Source organism: Dipodomys merriami, unplaced genomic scaffold (assembly GCF_024711535.1).
Source record: "Dipodomys merriami isolate MVZ:Mamm:240054 unplaced genomic scaffold, mDipMer1.0.p SCAF_754, whole genome shotgun sequence".
Classification (NCBI taxonomy): Eukaryota; Metazoa; Chordata; class Mammalia; order Rodentia; family Heteromyidae; genus Dipodomys; species Dipodomys merriami.
The window spans coordinates 471754-480000 of NW_027206351.1; the positions used below are offsets into that span (position 1 = coordinate 471754).

Consider the following 8247-nt stretch of genomic DNA (forward strand, 5'->3'; position numbering starts at 1 on the left):
GTTATTGAAAAGTAGAACCGAGTTAGGGATATATTTCATAATATGTCAGAGTAACGTTTCCTAGATTTTTTTGTTTACCTTAAGATCTTTACAAATTACTTTTAGTAAATCTGAAAAATCTAGCAATTGACTATTGTAAGTAGATGAGTTTTTCAGTTCAGGTGATCAAATATAACATATTGTATTGCAATTGAGTGCTTTCTTTTTTAAAATTACATTATTACATCTTCTGTAATTAATATAAATAAATGAAACAAACTACTGGAATATTCTGGATCTTGGCTATGGACTGGTGTTTGTAACCTAAAATCAAGAATCCGAATATTGTAATCAAACGTGAGACCCTCCCAGTTTTATAAATAAAGTTGTATTTGAACATAGCCTCATCCAATTTTTGTATGTTTTCATGATGCAAGGCAAATTTGAGTAGTTATTATTGAAGACCATATGGCCCACTCTTTACAAAACATGTTTGTTGAGCCTGTCCTAGAATATTACAGCACACTCCTAGTGAGCATGTGGATACTATGCAAGATGTTTAACATATAGTTGGTCTAGAGGATGTCACTGGAATATTTTTTTTAATTTTTATTTTTGTTATTGTTGTTGTAGTTGTTGTTGGGGAAGGGGGATCATCAAGCTTGAATTCTGGGCCTGGGCATTGTCCTGGAGCTTCATGCCCAGGGCTAACACTTTATCATTTTGAGCCACAGCTTTACTTGTGGGGTTTTGCTGCTGCTGCTGCTGCTGCTGCTGTTGTTTGTAGATAATTGGAGATAAGAATCTCAGGGACTTACCTACCCAAGCTGGCTTCCACTCTTGATCCTCAGCTCTCAGTCTTCTGAGGAGCTTGGATAAAAGCTGTGAGCCATTGATGCCTGGTTAATTTCTTTTTTAAAATTTGATAATTTTTGTTTTCATCTGATTTCATATTCTATCAAAATATGTGCGGAATACCTTTTTCCACAGACTCAAGTCTCCTATCACTCTTTCCTGGGGGCTGTCCTGCAAAAGCGCCCTCAACCACTATGAACTCTATGAGGGGCCCTTATGGCAGCTGAGTGTCCAGGGCAAAGGTGGCAGAGGAGGCAGTGACACCTGGGGATTGGGCAGGGGCAGGGCATACATAGAGGAAAGTGAGCACTGCTTGTATGGGCAGCCTCAGTTCAGGAGCAGACAGCCCAGGGGGTTGATGTCACGGGCAGCCCTGGGGGCTCTGTCGGCTGCATGGAGGTAGCAGTGGTGCTGCTGCTGCATCTCCTTGCCTGCCATCGTCTCCATTGTCCCTGAAGCGCAGGTGCATGGGCTCCACCTTGAGCGAAGGGGCTTAGGGCAGCCGCTGGCAGTCCGGGATTTTCTGACAGGCCTGTTGCTCATCCTGCAGGCAGCCAGAAATTCACACAGGCCATCCAGATGAGGTCGGCATGTGTACAGCCACTGACTGTCTCCCTGAGGCACTTGACCTGGTGGAGAATCCAGTCCTTGGGGGCTCAGCTGGCAGCGGGGGGCTCAGGCTGCTGAGTAGCATCTGGTACTCCCAGCTGCTGGGCAGGGCCCAAAGACCAGACCTCAGGCAGTAGCTGCAAGGTCGAGGCAATGGGCAAGGCGTGGTGCGATGAGCCAAGGTGCCCAGGTCCCTGAGGCCTTGCTGTCTGGTCTCCACTGCCAGCTTGGAGGTTCACAGCCTGGTGGCTGCCCCCTGCTGCTGTATGGCTTTCCAAGGACTCTAGCCTTAGCAGGGTGCTTGGAATCAGAGGCCTCATGTACAGCCCTCCTCCTTTTCACACTGCAGCAGAATTGTGGGCCATAACAAGCTGCGCTGACCCGCCCCATTTTGCAAATTTGGTGTTGGAGATGCTGACCTGTGGCCCACAGACCCTCACAGCAGCGGTCTTGGAGCCCAGGAGGCAATGCCTTTGGCACCCCATCTTGGACAAAAGGACTAGGAGTGGCAGAGGCAAAGGGGCCGGAGTGGCTTTGCAAATGATTTAAGTACACTTTATTTGGGAGTATACTGTCTTCTCAATATGTGTAACATATTAGTTTTGTTAGGTGAATATGTGGCCATGTCTACATTGGTATTATAAAGAGAATGTAAAGAGGGATTAAATTACATGAGTCAGATAATGAATACATTTCCTTTTGTATAGTGCCTTCTTTTCCCTCCCTCCCTCCAAGCCCCTTCCTCCCATTAATTGAATATTTAAGGAATTCTCTGAGGAAATATGGACTAATGTACAATAAAATCTTTATGACAGTAGAGGCTTGACCCAATCACATTTATTTTTTTGTAGAATACAGAAATCTATTTTCTGCAATGAAGAAACAACCACGAGCTAACCTTGGAGACTGGAGGGAAGTTACTGGGCACCCTAACCTGGGCACTAAGGAGAAGATCAATCAGCCTGAAAGGATGCCTGAAAGAACACAGAACTGCAGCTTGGTGAGATGATCAAGCAGGTCCAGAGCATTGTAGAGGTGGCATTCACTTACTTTTCTACTGATGATATTCACATACCATCATAGTTTTATTTGCTTTATAAAAGAAAGGAAAATTTAGAAAGTTCAGCATTGGGAATTTTCCAATGTAAAGGCAAGGCTTACTAACAATTATGTTGTGCTCAATAATAATACAGTATGGAAAAAGGATCAGTGTAGAGTATATAAAAACTTTAAGTACTGTGAAGATACTCTTTTATGAATCATGAAACTTTGTCCATGGAGCACAAATCTAATTTTATATGTTTTACAGTCCTGGGATATAATACATACAGTTTTCTGCTATCATTAGAAAAGGTACAGTTCCACATACTGAAATCCTACATGATTTAGAACTAATTAAGGAGTGTTTTATTCTGTGTCATTAGTAGAAAAATGATTGTTTTGTTTGGCCCCAAATAGCAAATTATTCTCAATGATTATGAACTATTTTGAACCTAATAAAGCTGTTTTGAATTCGAGTTCATTTTTTTTCTGCCAGTTCTGCTGGGACATGAACTCAGTAACTGGGTGCTGCCCTGTAGCTTTATAGCTCTTGGCTAACATTTTACTGCTTGAGACACTGCTATAGTTTTTTTGCTGGTTGGTCTTTTACTGGTTGGGATAAGAGACTTATAGACGGTTTTGCACCAACTGGCTGCAAACCATGATCCTCAAATCTCAGCCTCCTGAGTGGCTTGGATTACAAGCATGAACCATCAGTATGTGACTTCTGTTATGCTTTTTCATAGTAAATTTTCTCAAATGAGCCCGAAAATGTATCAATATGTGCATCCATGAATGAGTGAATACATTTATTTCTTCTGTGAAGTAAGTCATAAACTAAATAAGATTAAATAGTTTTTTTTTCAAATCTGAGAACAAAACCCAGGGCCTGGCACTTGTGTCTGGCCATTATCTCTCATTGGTTCTCAGAATGACATTTTTCTTTTTTTGCTGCAAAAACTGGCAGTGGCCACTTCATTGGCCCGGATAGAACAGGAGCATCTTCAGAGATTGTGTTTGGGGCCTAAGTGAATGTAAATAATATCTTCCCCACCAGCTAATATGTACTCATCACTGTCTAAATAATTTCTTTTAGATATATTGTCTTATTATTGTACAAAATAATGGACTCCATTATATTTTCCTATTTTCATACTACTTATTTTCATAATATTCACTTTCATTACACTCTTTTGCCTGTCTCCTCCCATGGTTGCTTCTTGTTTTTACATTTTTCTCTCTCTCTCCCTCCCTCTCTCTTACTCTCGCTTTTTCTCTCCTTCCCTCTCTTTCTCTCTCTTTCTCTGCTTGCCTCTCTGCTAGTATTTGCTTTACACTTTCTACCTGCACTCCCCCTTTTAAGCAAAGCCTCAAGTTCTGGGTTTCTGCTTATTAATTGGAATTAAGAATTTTATCCAGGCATCGGTGGCCCTCACCTGTAATCCTAGCTAGTCAAGGTGCTGAGATCAGAAGATTGCGCTTCAAAGCCAGCCTGGGCAGGCAAGTGCATGAGACTCTTATTTCTAATTAACCACCAGAAAACCAGAAATGGCTATGTGGCTCAAGTGGTAAGGTGCTTGCCTTGAGCTGAAGAGCTGAGGGGTAGTGCCCAGGCCCAGAGGTCAAGCTTCATGTCTTACCAAAAATAAAAGTGTTTCCATAGATTTTTCTTTCAAACCATGATAATAAATTACATTTGTTCATGTAGATAATATAGGAATTTAGTATTGTTGGGTTATTAACAACTACTTAAATTATTTTTGAAAAATCATAATGAACTATGCTTTATGAATCTCATCTTATTCTGAAATATTACAAAAACAGTAGAGTTCTTCTATAGGGTCCCAATGTAATAGGAAGCCCTGTTCCATATCAGAAGTATCTATCAACCATTTCTTTCTCCTGTATCTTATTTTACATCTATTCAATTATTATTTTTATTTGTCAATTATCTTTCAGTAGTTGTACAAAGGAGTTGCCATATAACAAAAGCAGTTTATGAATACAGTGCATATTGATTTGTGCCACACCTACAATAATCACACCCCCCTCTGACCCACCATTCCCTTTTATTTCTTAGTTTTGCAGTATAGGCAATGAATTCCTTTTTAGCAAATTTAGATTTATTTATTTATTTATTTATTTATTTATTTATTTATTTATTTATTTATTTATTTATTTATTTATTGTCAGGCATGGGGTTTGAACTCTGGGATTGGGCATTATCCCTCAGCTGTTGCACTCAAGATGAGCACTCTACCACTTGAGCCAGAGCGCCACTTCCTGTTTTTTAGTGGTTTATTGGAGATAAGGGTGACATGGAGTTTCCTGCCCTGGCTGGCTTTGAACTGAGACCCTCAGATCTCAGCTTCCTGTGTAGCTAAGATTACAGGCCTGAGTGGCCTGTGCCCTGCTGATTATAGTTATTTTAAAGAGGTTGTGTAGAGGGATTTCATTTGCATAAGTCAGATGAGAACATTTCCTTTCATACAACATCTTCTGTTCCCTCACTTTCTCCCAATGAGCTTGACTACATTCTGCCCCTTCCTCCCTTCATTTGTCTACCCTTTCCCCACCCTCTTTTTGATGTACCCCAATTTCTTGCAATAATATTCTCAGGCTTTGTCCTAGTCCTTCTAAAGATTATACTACTTGGGCCACATTGGCAGCAGCGATGGTGGAGCAGGAAGGCTCTCACAATGAAGCCCACAATCACATGCAAGTTAAGCTGCATGGAGAAAGGCGGCCAGTATGGGGCACACCAAATGTACTGGACCATCTTCTTCAGGTACATGTCCCAGAGCAAGCCCGCTGAGGCCCAAGAGCTCATGTGCTCAGGAGCATACTGCTGTTCTTCCTTCATGGCCAGCAAAAAAACACAGCAGAGCTGTCCATGCTGGTGTTGGAGTCCCTGAAATAGATGTAGATGGCAGAAATGGATGGAGTGTCTGGCTAGGATGTTCAGTTGATGGACCCCTTCTCCAGAGCCCTGAAGTGTTCCAGTTGGGGTTCCTGGAAATGGGGCCATCCTTAGCTCCTTCCATTTTGGGCCCTGACCCTGTGGAAAGAGCCGAACTACTGGGAATCTTGATACTACTTTCTACACTCCACAGACGGTGAGGGCTGCGCCAACATGCTGGTGGAGGACTCCACGGCCCAAAGCTTCCATGGCAAGTGGACATACTTGTGGCTCAGGCAGTGCTGCAGTTTCTCTATTGGAAAACAAAACCAGGTCTGTGGTCTTCATCATGTATGCACTGAAGCAACATCCATCAAGCACGGGCCGCCCTCCATCCAATCCCTGCTCCACTTCATCTGATTTCTGCTGCTGGCCTTGGATGGCAGCAAGCTAACCACGTTCATGGTGCTGTGAGAGCAGTTCCAGCCCTCCCTGTGCAGGTACCCAATACATGACAAGTAGCTCGACAGGACAGAACAGGACAGGAGCATTGTCCCTCAGGGTACATCCCAAGCTTTTGTCTTCCTATGGAGGCAGTTTGCCACGTCCTGGCCTCCCTTAGTTACTCTATCACCTACAATTTTTCTTAGTTATGCTCTATGTATTAAAAACTTCCTTAAAGACAAGTTATACTGTTCATGGAGTTCATACTCACAGCTCTAAATACTGAGATGCCTAAAATATATCATTCTGCTTTGAGTAAATTCCCTCCAAAAGGTTTTCCAATTCAGAAGTTTATCTTTAATGGATTTTATAAAACCTTTCAAATGTTATACAAAAAAATAAGGACTAAGTAAATGAACGATCAAGTACTTAATGATTAGAAGACTCAATGTCCTGAAACAATTTTCCTTAACTGCTCAGTACATAGAGTATAATTCCAGACAAAATTCAGCCAGATATTTTTACGAGAAACTTTTAAGAGGGCAAATAGTATTTCCTCACTTTCTAAGGAAATATTTTTGTAGAATCAAAATGATCTCTTCAAAGTTTTAGGAAAAGTCAATAATAAATTCATCAGTACCTAGAGTTTTATAGATTGAAATGCATTTAAATGTAAATTTAGAAAATTTGTGTAGATTCCATTTTTTTTCGTTCTTCCTTAAGTAGGTTTGATAGGTTTCATCTTTGAATAAATCATCTGAAGTTGTTTATTACTGTACTTTTAAATTTTATAACGGTAGGATTTCTGATAAAGTACTCATTTGTTTTGGTTATTGGCAACTGGTTTCTTCTCTGTTTTGTTATTTTGTATTTTGATACGTCTTTTAAAATATATATCCATTTATTGATCTATTCAGATACAGCTTCTATTTTCATTGATTTTCTCTGCTGTGTTCAAAAGCAGGATTTTTTTGCCACTTAACGAAATGATTCTTAAATAGAAAAGCAAAAGAAGAATAGAATAGAAAAATAAGAGTATCAGTTCAAGCTTGTAATCCTATCTACTCAGTAGGCAAAGAGCTGAGGATTTTGTTTCAAAGCCAGCCAGGGGAGGAAAACCTGTGAGACTCCTATCTCCAACTAAACACCAAAAATGCTGAAAATGGAGTTTGTGGCTCAAGTAGCAGAGCACTGAGCTAGAAGTACATATGTGAATCCCCAGTGTCCTGGTAAGTTGTGTTTGTTTGTTTTTTTTTTGAGGAGTGTAAATGTGTACAAATTTTAAGTCCTTAACGTAGCCCACTGCATGTAGTATGAAGTTACACATGGTCTGATCTACTGTCCATATGGTAATCACTGAGATTTAAAATTCTGTCTTCCTGAACATTTTCCAATTTTCTTCTTTGACCATACATTTAGGTATCAGGGGTTTCCTATGGTCAATTTTCATTTAAGGAAAAAATCATTTCAGATTTCATTTAAAGTTTGAGACTGAGACTTGTACTTGGTGTTTGATGTTGTTGCTCTTTACCTAGTACTTTACCAACTAAGCTATGACTTTAATCCATAATTTCAGGTTATTCAAAATGCTAGGAAAGGTAATAGTGATAATAATGCTATTAAGTCTTTCGCCCATCTAGATACCCACATTTGATTTGTTTGGGTTCCTAGTTTATCAGTATATTTATATGTCATAACTTTTGTTTTTGTTTTTGTGCTATTACTGGAGCTTGAAATCAGAAACTTGCCCTCTCCTTGAAACTGGACATTGTTAGCACACACTGGTAATTCTATCTACTCAGAGAACTGAGATCCAGGTTTAAATCCAGCCCAAGAAGGAAAGACCATGAGTTTCTTATCTCTAAATAATCCCCCAAATAAATTTGGAAGGGAATCTGTGGTTCAAGAGTAAAACACCGCCCTTGAGGGAAAATGCATAAGTGAGAAGGTAAGGTCTTGAGTTTAAACTCCAATATCAGCACTCAAAAACGTTGCTTTCCTTGAGCTTTATATTAAATTGCTCAGAAAATCAGCATTGTAGTAATGTTTAACATTACTATTACAATAATCAGTTATATTTATTGATGTTATTCCTTTATTTTCCTAAAGTTTACTGACACATTAATATCCAGTAATAGAAAGACAGGATTACTCTTTCTTTCACAAGTATTTATGGTAGTTGAATATATGGAACAGAGGTGCATACCAGGAGTTTGGACTGAAGAGAGATATTTGCAAGCTCTTCACATAAATAAATGATAGTTGAAGACCCTGTGGGCATGTATGAAATAAGCTAAAGAAACCAGCAAGGAAAGATAAGGCATGATTCTGGAAAGCAAACAATTTTGGAAGAATAGAAAACAAGAAAAGTATGTAGCTTTTGGTAAGAACTTTCTAACTCACCTACACAGTGAGCACAT

At 39.8% G+C, this 8247-nt stretch overlaps 1 pseudogene; it reads left to right on the forward strand.

Annotated features, from left to right (window-relative positions):
- Positions 1-5276: 5276 nt before the first annotated feature.
- Positions 5277-5945, forward strand: LOC138818410 (Golgi to ER traffic protein 4 homolog pseudogene; annotated as a pseudogene).
- The last annotated feature ends 2302 nt before the right edge of the window (positions 5946-8247 follow it).